The following is an 18,292-nucleotide window of genomic DNA, read 5'->3' as shown; positions in this document are numbered from 1 at the left end:
ATCGCAAGTACTGGATGTTGGGGTATCGTCTGGGTTAGGCCGGATTCTTGATGAGCCGGCTGGCTATTCCTATCCACTGAAGATTAGGAAGTTTATGTTGGAAGGGTGACTGCCCTTCTTTACCTGCTGGCCTATAGACTCAGACAGAATGAAAATAATAAGTTCTTTAACGACGGTAGCCGAAGTTTAATATTGTCAGAGCTTGTGCTCTTTATTCAAAACTTCAAATTAGTCTAAACTTAAGAATTAACAAAAGCTCATGTATGATCGGACGCCCGTGGCAGACCGCTGACCATGCACATTTTGCAGATGTCGTACGATTGCTGTCAGCCAATGAGACAGAGCCACGGCCCATAATGGCACAATATGTTGGCTCAGCTTTCGGGCCCATTAGGGTGGACCCAAAATTAAGATAGACCATACATGAGTGGTATAAGAAGTGTAATAATAAAAATGATTAATATTAATAAAGGGAATATGAATTGGCCTGCTCAGCCTAAGCTGGGAGTTGGTTGTTAACTTATATTCTTGATCAGCATGACTAGACGAGTCGATCTAGCCATGTCAGTCTGTCCGTCCGTTTTTTTATTTATTTATTTATTTATTTATATCCTAGCGCTACAAGTGCACACTTATAATTATCGCGCTAGTCACATTGAGTTGATATTTTATATTATTATTATTTTTAAGTTATTAAAACAATTTCTCTCGCTCTTAATTAATATTATTGACTAACATCAAATTTTCGTAGTTTCTTAGTTACAATTATTATTGTTTTTAAAATATATATATTTTTATTTTTTTATTTTTGTTTGGTTTATTTTTTTTGTGTTTTGTGTTATTTTTTTTTTATTTAATTTTTATACTTATGTGTACTGGTATTTTAAAAGATCTTTAACTTTATTGTAAAATTGAGTTGCGCTCCTAATTGTTTTGTATTGGTGCGGTAGATTGTTCCATAGCCGGATACCATTTATGAAAAATTGCCTTCTCGAACACAGTGTTTGTATTCGAGGGCATATGTAATTTTTGGTTCTTACAGATGTGGAGATCGATCCAGGATGTCAAGTTAAGGTCAAGTATTTTATATGTCAGTTCTGATACATGGTCAAAACCTCTTAAGTTAAACACATAACGGACAACTGAATTAAAAACTACAGTTAATGTACGCAAATCCCGCACATCACAATTTCCAAAAATTTCTATGCCGTAAAAGAGAGTGGGCAGGAGGATAACTTTGGCGATTAATAGTCTAACTTCCTCAGTTAAGAACGATTTGGAGAATGAAAATTTTCTCAGCAGAGCATATGTACGCCCTGTCGCTTTGACTATATGGTTGCTCCATGATAAAGTATTGTTAAATGTTATGCCTAGATTAACTGCATTCACTTCATAGCTTATCGGCGTATGGTTTATATATAATTTTTGAAGTGAAAGTGTTGAAAGTTGCTTTTTACCAATTACCAAGCACTTCGATTTTTTAGGATTTATACCCAAGCCATTTTCCTTTGCCCATTTTTCAATTAGCCACAACATTTTATTACTTATACGGACACAGTCATGTATTTCATTTACGGGTCTACTAACATATATTTGGACATCATCAGCATATAAATGTACTTCACACTCAGACAGGATACTAGGGAGATCATTGACATATATAGAAAACAATAAAGGGCCTAGCACAGATCCCTGTGGCACTCCCCTGGATAAGTTGCGGAGAGAAGAAACTTGCGTTCCAGAGACGACTGCTTGAAACCTATTCGTTAAGTACGACCTAATAAGCTTCGTCGCATTAGTTGAGAAATTAAACATATTCCTAAGCTTGGTACAGAGAATATTATGATTCACAGAATCAAAAGCCTTGCTGTGGTCAAGGAGCGTCAAAAACGTTACGCAGTTACTGTCCAGTTCTTGTCTTATATCCTCTACAATATTTGTGATTGCAGTAATACAACTCCTTTTCTTACGGAATCCTGATTGTTTTTCGTCAAGTAGAGAATTATTAGCTAAGTATAGTTGAATCTGTGAGGACATAAGGTTTTCAAAGACTTTTGATAGAAAAGGTAATATTGAAATAGGTCTATAGTCATTGTTTGGCTTAGGAATTGGGAAAATTTTGGCGTTTTTCCATATTAACGGAAATGAAGACGTTGTAATAGCCGTGTTAAAAATATATGTAATATGGGGCAACATTAAGGGGAGCAAAAGCTTAACAAATTTTGGACTCATATTATCGAGACCAACAGCATCAGACTTGACATGCAGAATACTAGCTAGGACATCACTTTGGTTTATACATATAAAGCTAAAACTATTATCACAGAGGGGTTGAGTATTCAGGTACGGATTGCATGTTGCTTCAGGTACATCTATTTCCAAAAACTTTTTGTTTATTAATTCGACATCCACCTCAGACTCTGTCTGTTGCTTACACTTTCCAATACCTAACCGTTTTAGTTTGTTCCATCTTTTTTTGAGTTAACACAATTATTAAATTGTATGTTATAATGCTCTTTCTTTGCTGATTTTATCTTTTTGTTTACTTTTACCCTAGCCTCTTTGTATTGTTTTCGAAATTCATCAGTTTTGTATCGCTTCCACCGGAGGTAAGCTACATCTCGCTGACGGGTTAGGTTTTTAATTTCACTACCGAACCATGGATTTTGCATTGGCCTAATCACCTTGGTCCTTAGGGGCACAAACTTGTTGAACAAATACTGGACATTGTTGGTTAAAACCTCTAATTGACAATCTACATGACGAAGATGGTAAATACATGACCAGTCACAACACAAAAATTCCGTTTTTAATTCATTATAGTTTATATTTTTGTAATCTCTGTACGTCAAAGAATTGATTTTGCTGTCAAAGGTCAAGTCGTATGTTAAAAATATTAGGTCATGTCTGGAGAAGGCTGGTACAGAAACCTGGTCATAATGTATGATTTTGCTAGGGTCATTGATAAGAAATAAGTCAAGTAATGTATCACAGTGGCTGCTATAGTGCGTGGGAATCGTTTCGTTTACGGAAAACAAACCTAGGGACTTAAAGTTATCTAGGAGAAGGCTTTCTGACAATAGGTTGCTGTTAAAATCACCTGCCAATATGATGTCAGTGTACTCCAACGAAATGCCTGAAACAACATTAAGTAATGACCCGTAGTCAATTGTCCGATTCGGTCTATATATGCAACCTAGAAGGGTTCTTCCGAGGGATTTATTGGGAAGTTCTAATAGAATGTATTCGATAGTACTGTCACTTGGCTGTTTAAGTACCACTTTACATTTCAGCTTCACATTCACGTATATAGCAACACCTCCTGCATGACCAGTACGGTCGGACCGATAAACATTAAAGCCTTCACAAATAATAGACGAATCACATAGATCATTTACAAACCACGTCTCAGACACACATATCACATCGACATTAGACTGAGTGAAAAGGAATCTAAACTCATCAATCTTCTTTAGCAAACTTTGTGCATTTAAGTGAACAATTTTTAGACCAATTTTATAACTACTTATAGTTTTTATCATGGCACTAGCTATGGAACAAACTTCCTCATCCTGCATTGTTGTTATCAATGATTATTAGGGGCGCAATCTCAATATTCAATGCGTATCTTATACATTTCTTAGAGTAAACTAGTTTTAAACCTATCTTAATTAAGAGGATACAATTTATACGCTTAAGAACGAAAGCTATCAGCTTCAGGTCCAGCCGAAGCGTTAGTGAGAGATGTAGATGTAAACTAGTCTCTGAGTTTTAAAGCAATCGGGCTGAAACTTTCCCAATAGTCTTATATCTTTTGCAGGTAGTATATAAGATAAAGATAGGAGGGTTTGTCTCGCGTAGTCCTACGTCTGCGCTGTGCAGCTCTGTGTCCAGCTGCTTCTCCTGATGTATCTCGTCCTAGGCCAGGTGCTGGAACGACGATTAGGTTGGCGGTAAGCTTTACCGCTATTGCTGGCCTTAAGCTTAGTCAATAATACAAGATATATTTTAACGGCTTTGCCGGAGTATGTAATTTATTCAGACAAGTGTATTGTCGTATTGTTCGTACAAGACTGGCAATCAGATTTTACTATAGGAACCTTAAAGCGAAGAAGCAATGCATCACGCCACAAAGTCATGGTCGGCAAGCCGACTCAGCATTCCATACAGCGCAGCACTCCACTTCGAATATAAAGAGTCAGCATATCACTGTTGGTCGTTCTTAGCGCAGAGCGCTGAACTCAAATGTGGCGCATCAGCATTACTAAGGAAAGCTAATTGATAACTAGACTGATACATTGTGCAATATTATACTTAGTTGTTAACTTATACAAGTTGCTTACTAGATGTTATTAGCTGGTTACCAGCTGCTTAGTATCTGGTTTCTATATGTTTAGTAAATGTATACAAGTTGTTTACTATATGTTAGCTTTTATAGTCTTTTGTTAATGATCAAAAAATTCTTGATCACTAGACGACTTTCGATGTGAAGTAAAAACTTACACTCTGATTTTTAATGTGTTTGCTGTGTACGTTAGAAATATCACACAACCAAAATATCTAAAGATTGATATCACTGTGGACGGCAGTACACGTAGTGGCGAAGCGTGCAAGAGAGCATGCGAAGACAACTACTATATACAGCCGCAGAATTGAAAATCTGCAATTATGGTCCGATCATAACGACACCAATCGAAAGGTATCGCACTAACTAAGAAGACTGCATACAAAGACTTTCGAAATATAGATTTGTTTGGGAGAAAAAGCGGTGAAAGTGTAAAAGAAAAAATTTAGAAAATTGGAGCTGCTGGATACGGTGGGGATAAAAGCCCCAAGCTGTTTAGCTAGTTTTATTCTTACTGAGAATACGCGTCGAATGACACCTCATTTGTTGAAATCCGATGTTCCGTTCAAAAGTAATTCAAAAAACAAGATTTTCTTCTTCTTCCCAAAATGAAACTGTTTGTCCCATCTTAGTTTTAGGGTTTTGGAAACCCTATGGGTGTATAAAGTTGCTTGAAATAGAAAACGTTTGTTCTACGACTTTTGGAAAAACCCGCTAGTTTAGCGGAAAATCAAAAAAAAAAGCCAGATTTAAAATGCTTATAGTAGCTAAACAACTAATGCTACAGAAACGTGCTATATATCTCTGAAAAGATAATTTAATTTGCTAAATACCCTTTATATAGTAAAATTGTATGAATATATTAGATTTAGAGTTACGATAAAAAGTTATTTTTTAAAACAACTTTTTGACTATTTGTTCTTTGTTATATCATGTAGCCCTTGAGATTCCTCAACTTTTAGTATATAACACTTTTTACCCTAAAAATGACCGTTTGGAAGATATTAACGGTAAAAAGTGCAACTGGTTTCAGCTCCGTATACGTAATATTTCATACTTATTGGAATAAACAAGAAAAAAACCAATTTAATGAACAATATTCTTATTAGATTTTTTCAAACAGAAAATCTGTTATGGTTTTAGGGTCCTTTACTTGCATGAAGCTAATCGAAATAGGAAACTTGATCTATTTGTTCTACCACTTTGAAAAAACCCGCTAGTTCAGCGGGAAATGTAAGAAACGACAGATTTCTCTTCGAATCTGAAACTGACCCTTTAGATTCCAAACTTGTGCTATTAAAATAGGTAATTGAAGCGATAAAACTTGTTATTAAAAAGTTTAATATTCATATTATATGTTTCATTCTTATTAAAATGTGAGTGTAAACAACCCATACCTTATTAGAATAAAGTTAAGCCGAAGTCAATCATATCAACAATTGTGACGAAAAATTATATTACATTCGATAAAATAAATAAACTATATTAAATTTATGTATTCGGCACGCTACAGCAGAAAATTTACGTGTAAGTAAATAAATATTCACTGTTGCGGGCCGAAATCATAAATTTAATATAGTTTATTTGTGTTATCGCCATGAGATATAGTTGTCCGATCCGGCTGGTTCCGACTTATATACTACCTGCAAAAGATATAAGACTTTTGGGAAAGTTTCAGCCCGATAGCTTTAAAACTGAGAGACTAGTTTGCGTAGAAACGGACGGACAGACGGACAGACGGACATGGCTAGATCGACTCGTCTAGTCATGCTGATCAAGAATATATATACTTTATGGGGTCGGAAACGTCTCCTTCACTGCGTTGCAAACTTCTGACTGAAATCAATATACCCTCTGCAAGGGTATAAAAATTATTAACTCAATCGCCTAAACGCAAAAAAGCCAGCTTAGCGGCAGTTAATACGGTCACGGTATCCACCCCAAATCCGAACTTGGTGGCTGCAGCAGTTTCTGTTGACACTGGGGTAAGTGAACCTACTGCGCCTATGGATACAGCTGATTCAGGTGGAGTCACTGTTTCTCGAAGTCTGGTGGTAAACAAATCTTCAGTGCCGGCTACGGTGCCGACCGTACCTATAGGTACAGAAGGTACCGTTTCTGGCTCTCAGCTTGGTGAGGTTCAATCTGCTGCTGGGGGACGTAAGAAACTGTCAGTTGTTCTACATAGAAAACAATTATTTGATTCTAGATTCACCCCAGATACCACATCTGAGGATGTTTTGGAATTTATACGCGAAAAATTTCCATCCGAGAATATTTCAGTTGAACGATTTAGATTTTCATACTTTCGTAGTATATCGTCTTTTAAAATATTTGCTCCGCCTGATGTGTTTAAGGTACTACTTTCTGAAAGCTTTTGGCTTAATGATGATTAAGTAATAAAGGAATTTGTTCCCAATAAGCCGAGAATAAATAACAGACCTTCCACTGCGCCAAAAAACTAAAAAGTTTATTTTTGGCTTATCAAAATGTTAGGGGACTAAATATGAAGCTACCCAAGACTTATGCTGACTCCTCTGCATTTACTGCAGATATTTTTGGCTTTTATGGAAACTTGGCTGAAACCAGAGATATCTGACTCTAAAGATCTGCCAAACAATTTTGATGCCTATAGGACCGATCGCTCCTCACGTAGGGGCGGCAGTGTGCCGATTGCCGTTACCAATAGCCTAACATCCCAGAGAATTCACTCTGATACCCCTATGGAAATTGAATTTATTAGTGAAAAGTTTCCTTGCAATCATTATCTATATTTGGTACATGTTCCTATATTCCACCTGGCTCTGATTTAATAATTTATGAGCACCATCTGTCTGAGATAAAATCTATTCTATCTCTTCTTTCTAACAGAGACCTTTTGATTGTTTTGGGTGACTTTAATCTCCCTGATCTCCTCCTACTGACTCACTTGTCGCTATACTCCTTTTAGAATTATCGTTACAGCAAGTAAGCTTTATACGGAATTCTTTAAACAGACAACTAGATATTGTGTTTGTTTCAGACCCGTCTGAAGTTACGGTATCTAGAATTGACGCTCTTGTTGTACCTGAAGACCGATACCATTAAACAATGGAATTGACAATCTGCCTCCCATGCGTTGATACCCTCTCTCCTTTAGTTTCTCAAACTAAAGTGAGATGTTTCTGAAAATGAGACTTTAAAAACTTAACGATATGATTTCTCAATATAATTGGACAGACTTGTACAATTGCGCTTCAAAGACCTAAAAACCTTAAGACAAACACTTATAAAAAGTATAAAAAATCGGGTCATTTCTATTCTATGTGTGTAAGTCGATGTAAATTTGAATTTTTAAATGATCCGAAGCAGTTTTATAACTTTGTGAATGCCAAGCGTAAGTCGTCAGCATTGCCTTCATCGGTACGTTTTAACTCAATGGAGGCATCGACGGATTCTGAAATTGCTGATTTATTTGCCGAGTTTTTCCAAACTACTTATAGTTCGGCTGCTTGGTTAAATTCTAACTACCCTAATCCCTTAAATAGGGCAAATTGTATTTTTACCCCTGCAATTACGGAAAGTTCTCTCTTAAGAGACTTAGCAACAACAACGTCAACTTATTCTCCCGGTCCAGATGGACTCCCCGGGTGTGTGCTTAAGTTTTGTGCGTCAACCATATGTAAACCGATTCTTAAACTATTATCATCAGGTTTTCCTACTATCTGGAAGGACCGTTTTATCATTCCACTTCACAAAAAGGGTGCGAAGGCGGATGCTCAGAACTATAGAGGTTATCTAAATTGTCGGCAATTCCTAAAGCATTTGAACTTATTATTACTTCTCATTTGCAACATTTATGTTCCTCGCTAATATCACCGTGTCAGCATGGTTTTGTTAAGCGAAGATCGACCACCTCCAACCTTCTTGAATTGTCATCTATTGTAATATATGGATTTAAGAATAAAATGCAGAATGACGTTATATACACAGATTTTAGTAAGGCCTTTGACTCTGTGAACCATTCTCTTCTCTTATTCAAATAAAATCAGCTTGGGTTTTCATGTAATCTATAAACATCGATTTCAAGTTATTTGAATGGTGGGACTCAGAGGGTTATATTCAAGAACGCTGCTTCAAAATTGATCTACGTGAAATCTGGACTGCCACAGGGTAGTCATTTACTTTGTTTATTAACGATCTTTCCTCTATCATAACACATTCTCGTGTACTAATGTATGCTGATGATGTTAAGCGTAGTTTATCATATAATAATATAGCGTCGGGTTTCAACTTACAGTCAGATATTGATTGTTTTTAGGGATCGTGTGAGTACAACCTTTTAAATTTGAACTGCCTTAAATGCAATGTTATGACTTTTTATAGAGTACTCCTACTTTTGTTAGTTACTCTCTTCAAAAAACGCCACTCGACCGTATATATTCAGTTAATGACTTAGGCGTTCTTCTGGAACCAAAACTTAAATTTGACTGCCACATAATGTCCACTGTCAACAAGGCCATAAGTGTTCTTGGGTTTATAAAGTGGTGGTCAAAAGAATTTCTTGACCCTTATACAACCGAATTATTATTTACCTCCCTTGTCCGTCCTATTTTGGAATATTGTTCTTCGGCTTGGAGTCCACAATATCAAGTGCATATTGACCGTATTGAGTCGCTACAAAAAAAAATTTCTTCTTTTTGCCCTTCGTAGCTTGAACTGGGATCAAAACGTAAGGCTACCTTCCTATCAGAGTAGATTACTATTGCTTAATTTACCTACACTCGTAAATCGTAGAACAATGCTAGGTACTATTTTTATGCAAAATCTAATAAGAGGTGATGTTGATTCTGTAGAACTTGTAAACCGCCTAACTTTCAATGTTCCTGTTAGACTAACACGAAATTATTATCCCCTAAATTTGCCACGATGTACATACATCTTATTTTTGTCTGCACGAGCCTTTTTGCGATCTATGTAATAATTATAACAACCTTTATCATTTAATTTGCACTTCAACTTCTATCCCGGTATTAAAAACTAATATTTGCTTCATTCTTAGTTGCTTCTTTTATTTTCATTTGTGTCTTGTATCTTCCTCGCGAATTCGCATTTTTTGCCCAAATTGATGAAAGGGCCCCGCGCTTAACAAGCACGTGCTTGGTGTCGTTGGGCCACTTGTTTGTACTGCTCGTAGTGCACCAACGTCCATCATATATATCAATATCATCAGCAGCAGCAGCAGGAGAGGGAGCAGGATCAGGATCTAAAGCAGCAGGAGCAGCAACAAGAGCATGATTATTATTATAATTATTTTGTATGGTGGGTGTAACTACTCCATTGTAAGCAGTGTTTTCGAATATATTCGAGTATTTTGCTCTTTGACTATCTAAAAATGATGAATAGTCTGTTTGGACTTGATCGGAAAAATCTGACAAGTCGGGAAGATCTGTGAATTCCTTTTTTTATTGGAAAACTCGTTCTTTGAGAACGATCAAATTCCGTTTCAACATTATTGATTTCATGCTGTTGTTGTTTTTGTGGATAAGATTTTCTTTTCCTTCTGTTTCCGTTATAGCCTTTTACTTTGCTCACTTTATTCCTATCGTTATCGAGCCTTCTTCGCACAACCCTCTTTGAAGAGCATGGTCTTTTTTGTTTAACTATTTCAAGAGGTTGCTGTTCTTATTGTGGCTGTTCTTGTTGTGGTTGTTGTCCTCGTTGATCTCGTTCATTCTCATTATCATCATATTTTATCAGTTCACGCTTATTATTGTTATTGTTATTCATAGTACCGGTAGTAGTGGTAGTAGTAGTAGCAGCAGTAGTCGGATTCTCAACGTTGTATTTGTTCCTCTTTTTTGGTTTTCTTAGAAAATGTTCTGCAATCACATTCAATCGTTTTGTAATTGGTTTAATGGCACTTTCCAACATATTAATTCGGTCCATTTCATTCGACTTCATGCCCTTCAATTTTTGTGTCAACAAGAATCTAGTTTGAACCAGATCATTCAACACATTGGACTTCTTTTTTGATATCACCATTGTTGTTGCCCTTGTTGCCTGTTCAAAGTTCAATTATTTACTAGTCAATTATGTGATATTATTATATATTATATAGCATATCCAGAGGTGATCAATAGCTGATGTAAAGCTGATACAAAGCTGATCCAGAACTGATTCAGAGCTGTTTATAGATGTATAAAACTATCGAATCCTTTTCTATACCGTCCATTGTATCATTATCTTTACTTATAAGAACAAATTCATATTTTTGCTTCCAGCATTCCTCCCAAATTTTTATAAATTGTTTAAAAGTCATATCGCCTATAACATGATCACTGTAAAGATGTCTAATAATCATTTCATCTTTTTTAAAAATTATAATCAAATTAGCGTTGTCACGTATTAAATGTTTTGGTATTTTTGTATAAGTTTGACGTAGATACAAGGAGTCTATGTGTTTGTGACGACCCATACAGAAATAATCTCTTATTGTCGTTTGCTTATCGCAGATTACGTCATCAAATATCATAATTGAATGTGGTCTAGCTCTATCTAAACTCACAATTTTTTCCTTGTCTGAAAACGTAAACATGTGTATTGCCTTAATTGGTTTAATCAATTTCATTAGGTATTGATATTTGGGCTGATACAATGATTTTGAATAGATGTATATATTTTGAAATTTAAGCCCATTGGGACTTTCGATTAAACTTATCATTCAGTTGTCTTTCCACAATTAGATGGTCCCACAATTAGAGTGGGTATCAAACGTGGGAACAATGGGCTATTTTTTCGCTCCTACCCGCCTCACCACAAATTTGATCGACATTTCGAACTTTAATTTGACTGCTTTGTTTTATAAATCGCATTTTTGTTGTTTGCGTAGTAAATTATAAACATAAATTTAAATCGAATCAGTATAGAACTGGTAGTGGATTCGTCAACAACTTAATTAACAAACTACCCATTGAATTGCATTTGCCAGGGTATCAATTTTGTGGACCAGGCACAAAACTTGTGGAGCGTTTGAAACGTGGAGACAAAGAGACTAATCCGCTAGATGCAGCGTGTCGAGAACACGATATTCTATACTCGCAATTCAAGGATTTTAAAAATCGACATCGTGCCGATGATATATTAGCTGATAGAGCTTGGGAACGTGTTAAAGCAAAGGATAATGACCTATAAGAACGTTCTGCTGCTAGGTTTGTGACAAACGCTATGAAAACAAAAGTTAAATTCGGTCTAGGTATGACTAAGAAGAACAAGTCCCATCATCGACGTCGTAAGAGAAAATCTTTTGGCCATAAAAAAAAAACACCGTCGCCGGCAACAAGCAAAAAAAAAATTATTCGCAAGCATTGTGAGCCAAACGAGACGAATTTTGCAGCGAAGAAAACCAAAAAGCATCGATGAAGCAATTCAGATATCACAACAATTAATCCCACCAAATTTTCATCGAGGTCAACGACGTAATACCCCAAAAATTCCGAGGGTGATACCATTACCAACAAGGAAGAACGCTATAGTCGAGTACGTCGACCAAAAGGGAAACGGATATATGCAAGCAGCAAAGCGAGATTAAAATACGCCCCCTACCGGCGGTAGACATATTTAAGCGTTATGGGCGTTAGAGTGGGCGTCGAGTTGGATCAATCGATAGGTATTGACGAGACCAATACATTTAATTTAAAATGTTTTATCTCGCATGCAAATTGTGGGCGTCACAGGCTTGGGCGGTAAAGTGGGCGTGCCAAATTTTTTTGGGTCAACCGATAGGTATTGATGAAAACAATACATTTTCGTTAAAATTTTTATTCTGTCATCAAAACTGTAGGAGCCACAGTTTTGGGAGGTTTGTGGTCGTTAGAGTGGGCGTGGCACATTGCTGAAGCAAACTTGCGCTGCGTAAGAAGCTCAGGAATCCGCACGCCAAATCTCAATAGCCTAGCTCCTATAGTTTCCGAGATCTCAGCGTTCATCCGGGCGGACGGACAGACGGACATGGCTAGATCGACTCGACTAGTGATCAAGAATATACATACTTTCCGACGAATCTTTTACTCTACGAGTAACGGGTATAAAAATATATATATATTAGGTTTAGTATGGGGGTAGCTGCAGAAGAGTCCCTCGCTGCAGTCCTCAATCAGTAGCCGGTTGGCCGATGGTCAAAATTGATGTGATCTCTGGAAATGATATTTGTCCAGCTTCCTTCGCAGCAGCTCTCGGTTAGCTGCCGGTAGTCGGTTGATTAGCTTCTCATCTACTGAAGAGTTATGATGATTACGCTGGAAGGGTAACTGCCCTCCGTTCGCTGCTGGCCTAGAGACTCAGTCAGTGTTTAAGTAGTAAGAAGTTATACGGCGGTTGCCGGAGTTATTTCAGAATGAACTTGTGTTCTTTATTCTTTGAATGTTGAAAATGAACTGAATCTTAAAGCTAACATAATTGAGCTTCATAGCGGCCACTCCAATGGGCAGTGCTTTCCGGCTATGCTTGAGCTTCCGGCCAGACGCTGTGTCAGCAGTTTGGCCGGAGCGGACTTTTGGGCGATCGGTTAATGCCGTCGCCCGGCTGAGTTAGTTAATTTATATACAATTTTTGTGTGTGTGTTTACATATTTGCGAGTATGTGTGTGTTTTTTTACCATACCTAATTTCTTTTTGTTTATCAATGGTAAATTAAAAACAGTATCTGCAACATATTCTGATGTATCGAAATGCTGATCAATTTCAAAACGAATGTCATCATAAAAATCTATAGTCTTAATATCATAGATAAAAGCATCAGTATACATTAAATTGATATTTTCTTGATATTTCTTCTTCATATAGTCATAGTGAAAGTTGTACATTTTATATTTTGATAATTCTAGAACGGTGAAACCAATATTGACAGGTCTATCATAAAGAACATGCACTTTTTCATTTGTGTTGCAAACATATCATCGGTAAATTGTAATACATTTCTAAAATTGAATTTTGCGATAAGTGCTCTACACTCATAAAATTATTTTTCTAAATACTAGAAAAATCGACCTAATTGGGTAAAATAAATCATAATTTGTTGTCATTAGTGAGAATATTTCTTAGAATTAAATTGAGAATTTGTTCTTAGAACAAATTAAGACATGGACCCTTTTTGCGCGTCGCCTAGCGCGATGCGTCTTTGGTGCAGCGGTAGTGCTCTCGACTGCGAACCCAGCGGTCGTCAGTTCGATTCTCGCTGCGACCACAAAGATTTTTCTCAAGAAGTAAGTTGTTTTATGTTTATCTTATTTCCCTGATTCTGTTTAATGACTACTTTCAGTTCGTATGACTCTAATTAGTAGTTTACCAACGTGCGTGGAGGGCCAAACAATAACCTTGCCCTTCTCACCCTCTCATATTATAGTAAAAAAAGGACACTAAGTCAAAATTCCTGGAAAAATTACCGCAGATAATGTCTGCTGAGAACCAGCAAACATGTCCAAACACGTTTTCTTAATAAAAATCAGTTTTAATATTTAGGGCACTTGCTCTTGTTTTTAGGGCGCTTCACCATAATTTCAAGAAATACCGCCGTTGATGCTTAAAATCTTTTTTCATATGTTAAGGGTATTATTTACTTTGAAAACAGAAAAATCGCCAAGATTTAAGAAAATTAACCCTAGATCTAAGAAAAATCGCCCTAAATGTAAGACCAATACATGCCTATTTTTAGAAAATGTTGCCCTTATTTTGTTACCCAGTCGCCATTGACCCCCGTTGTAGGTGGATTTTCCTTGATTTTAGGGCGATTTTACAGTAAAATTTCTATGAGTGTAGCTCCTTATTTTCTACCTTTACTCTTCCATTTAGTCACTAATTTAATTGATTTTCTCTTGTCAGACTGCATTGTTTAGCAGTTTGGAAAAATTCTTTTCAAATTCATTTACAGTCAATGTTCTGTGATGATTATTACAATCAATATATTTTTTAAGCCAATCAGATTGATCAAATTGTAATATTCGATGCATTTTTTTAAAATCATTCCATGTTTAAGACATTGTTGTAAATTTCTATAGTGAATTATGAAATTATATTTGTTTGTCAAGTCTGCAATCAATTTTGCTTGTTTCATATTTTCTTTTTTTTGTTTTTCGGACAAAATGGTAAATCATTGTGCTGACTGTGTAAACTCTCACTGTATTCTAAGTCTACCTCTAAAATATAACCAATTGATTGATCATCTGCGCATGTGTTTAAATCAAAATTTTCAAAATTTTTTCCTTCTGTTTTTTCTATCCATTTTAAATTTGTATATGGAATAGATTGCGACACGGCATATCCATATAAATTATTGACATCTAAGTTACAATATAGTTTGGTTCTTCGCTACAATCGTAATCGTTCCCTAGATATTTATTATTTGCAATTGAATGACGTTTACTGCATTGAACAAGACCACCTCTAATGCTCTTCATTATAAAATTATGCATATCAATATCGGTGAGAAGTTTTAATTCTATTTAAGTTGCTTTCAACATTGCATCCCAGGATAGACCAGGCGTTGTATAATATTGACATGGATCTAAATTATAGATTTTTTTACACACTTTTCTAAAATTCTTATAGATGTAGGATTGGCAGCCCTATTAATAACAGATCAGTTGTTCTGTTCCGTAACATTTTTCGTTAGTGTTAAAAAGCGTGAAAATTGCGCAAGAGGAGGATTGAGCATCAGCAGAGGAAGGTCGCGTGTGTCTCAGTAATAATTAATGCGTCAACTTAAGTATAAAAGACTGTATCAATGAAGTGTATTAATCAAAGAATAAACTATTAATAATCTTTAAATATATTTACGGAAGCCAATGGAAGCCTTTCTCTACATAGATGTCGCATAGCAAAAGCACGTATACCTTTAAATATAACAATAAATAATCCAATAAATTTTCACACTTGAAGACATTCCAAACGTTTTGTGCGTGCTCATAACTCTCTTCAGAACAGTTTCTATCAGTTATTTGACTATACAACTTTTTACGTGGCGGTAATTGTGTATCTTTCAATCGTTCAACTGAATTTAAATAGCTATAGGGAAATATACCTTTGCGTTTTACCATGTCAAATTTGTGTGCTTCTCCAAAAAATGATTTTATCGTATAGAAATTTTATTCTTTTAAATAACCAGCTAAGCTATCTAAACTGGACGACATAAATCTAAACGAATACAAAAATCGGAGTTCTAAAATTTCATTTTTTCTTATCACAATTCTCTTTGAAGTAGATATGTAAAACTTCTTGTTCAAAGGAATTATGGAAATTTCACCAGGAATTTTTGATAATTCTTTCACAAACAAATGGCAATCATATGCTGAGAGATTATGAAAAAATAAAGGAACAAAATTTATGCAGGCTTTTCTGTTCGGTAAAGGAATAAAATTTGACCCCCTTATGGGCTGATATTTATATTTATTTCCAAATGTACTATTTCAATGAAAGAACAACCACTGTCTCTTTCTTGAAATTCACTCATTTCATTGTTTATGTACTCATAAAAATCATTTATTATTTTACTTGTTGTTTTACATTGTTTGATTTAAAATTTGCATTTTTGTTTGAAGTGACTTTAAATTGATTTGGCAGTAGTCCCCGTTCCCTTAAGATTGTTCAAAAATAAAGTTTATATTGATATGCGTTTTTTGAGCGTCTTTGAGTAAATTAGTTACTAGTTCTTTAATAGATTGTTGAAACACTATGATATTCAGGCATTCTTTATTACGATTTGTAATTAAATACGTCTCAATACGATTGCGAAACGCACTTCGTATACACCTTAAGTTATCATTTATTTGCTTACTAGATAACTGTTTATGTATGTTGGTGCGTAAATGATGCGACCAATTAATTTTTGGAATATTTAGATTACAAACGTCACAAAAACCTATTTCACTAATTGCAGAATTGTTGCTTGTCGTAGGATTGTCATTGGACACAGGATTGTGCTTCATGTTTATGTGCCGTCTTAAGGAAGCTATATACTGAAAAGTGTTTCCACAAAATTCACCAATAATCACATCCATTTTTATTTGTTTATATATTGTTTTTCGTTTTATTACTCTTGATAAAATTTGAGAGTATAATTATCACCGTCGTTTTACAAATTTGAAGTCACCCTGCGCAACGTGCTCGAGCGTTGTCTTAGACAACGAGGTAAACCGTTCCGAAAGGAACACATCAAAATCTGTGCATGTGATCATGACTTTATCTCCGAATCTGGTTCTCTTCACTTCATCCTTTGTCTATCGGTTGGTTTGTTGAACGGCAACGACTTTATACTCTTTATAGGTGGCAAAGAGACGGCTCCCAGCTCATTTCATTGATCCTGAGGTTGAGACATGAAGGGCTGCTTATATTGTGCGAGTATAACTTATATAGCTCAAGCTACTTCTAAGTTACTCTAGTGCTGTGCATTCAGAATTTATACCATTTTCAGAAAAACAAAGCATGAGAACTACCTCTTTCTGCTTCTTCTGATAACTATATCCGTGCAAATGTGATAACTGCTTCTTTTCAAAACGAGAGAAAAACAAGGAAGAACGCTATAGTCGAGTACCTCGACTATCAGATACCCGTTACTCAGCTAAATAGAGATATGCAAGTAGCAAAGCGAGATTAAAATGCGCCACCTACCGGCGGTATACAGATTTAAGCGTTATGGGCGTTAGAGTGGGCGTGGCCTTTTTACATACATTTTAGCTAAAATTTTTTATCTAGCATAAAAATTGTGGGCGTCACAGGTTTTCGCGGTTTGTGGGCGTTAGAGTGGGCGTGGCATATTCGCGTAACAAACTTGCGCTGCGTATAAGGCTACGGAATCTAAATCTGAAATCCCAATTCTCTATCTTTGATAGTTTCCGAGATATCCACGTTCATATTTACGATTTTTTGAAGTTTTTTTTTTTGGGTCAATCGATAGGTATTGATGAGAGCATTACATTTCAGCTAAAATTTTTATTCTAGCATCAAAACTGTAGGAGCCACAGTTTTGGGCGGCTTGTGGGCGTTGGAGTGGGCGTGGCACTCTACTGAAACAAACTTGCGCTGCGTAAGAAGCTCAGGAATCTGCACGCCAAATCTCAATAGCCTAGCTCCCATAGTTTCCGAGATCTCAGCGTTCATCCGGACAGACAGACGGACAGAAGGACAGACGGACAGACGGACATGGCTAGATCGACTCGGCTACTGATCCTGATCAAGAATATATATACTTTATGGGGTCGGAAACGCTTCCTTCTGCCTGTTACATACTTTCCGACGAATCTAGTATACCCTTTTACTCTACGAGTAACGGGTATAATAAAGCGTGCGAACTATGTGGGGGCGGCGGAACTGAACTTTGTGATAACTGGCGCCTTCCGCGTTAAAATATTTGCGATTTGTAATAACTGCACAAGGGGCCCATTGTGGCCTAAGTGAGGGGACTAAAATTTAGTCTCCAACCACTCCTACCTAATAACTGCCTCCTTCCGCGTTAAAATATATGCGATTTGTTGTAACCGCTTCTTTTCAAAAGAACTGAGCTTTGTGATAACTGCCTCCTTCCGCCTTATTATATTGACTCACACAACACGTGCCCTCAGAACACACGTAATCGTGAGTCAGAATCTGCTGTGACTAAGAATCCACTGTGACTCAGTATCCGCTCACCATAAAAATTTGTTCCAGAATCCGCTCACGATAAGAAAGTGTGCCAGAATCCGTTTAAAATTTGTGCCAGAATCCCCTTCCGGTAAAAAAGTGTTCCAGAACCCGCATAAAAAAGTGTGCCAGAATTCGCTTCCGTTAAAAAAGTGTTCCAAAACCCGCATATCCTACCTACTTCCCAGTATTGCAGCTTTTATTGTTTCCGAGATCACAGCGTTCATAAGGACAGACGGACATGGCTAGATCGACTTGGCTACACTGGTAGAAAAAACACGAAGTGAAATCAAATATA

General features: G+C 36.3%; 2 long non-coding RNA genes across 5 annotated transcripts in view; both read right to left on the bottom strand.

The window, feature by feature from the left end:
* The window catches only part of LOC139354516 (uncharacterized), a 269,094-nt gene that overhangs the window by 92,065 nt on the left and 158,737 nt on the right, over positions 1–18,292 (bottom strand). The window lies entirely within an intron of this gene.
* LOC139354131 (uncharacterized) lies at positions 16,356–18,183 on the bottom strand. Its single transcript, XR_011605209.1, has 2 exons — positions 18,004–18,183; positions 16,356–16,678 (listed from the first exon to the last, which is right to left on the bottom strand). It is a non-coding gene; the product is annotated as an uncharacterized lncRNA (long non-coding RNA).

Source organism: Drosophila suzukii (assembly GCF_043229965.1).
Source record: "Drosophila suzukii chromosome 2 unlocalized genomic scaffold, CBGP_Dsuzu_IsoJpt1.0 scf_2c, whole genome shotgun sequence".
Classification (NCBI taxonomy): Eukaryota; Metazoa; Arthropoda; class Insecta; order Diptera; family Drosophilidae; genus Drosophila; species Drosophila suzukii.
This window is presented reverse-complemented; position numbering and strand designations above follow the sequence as displayed.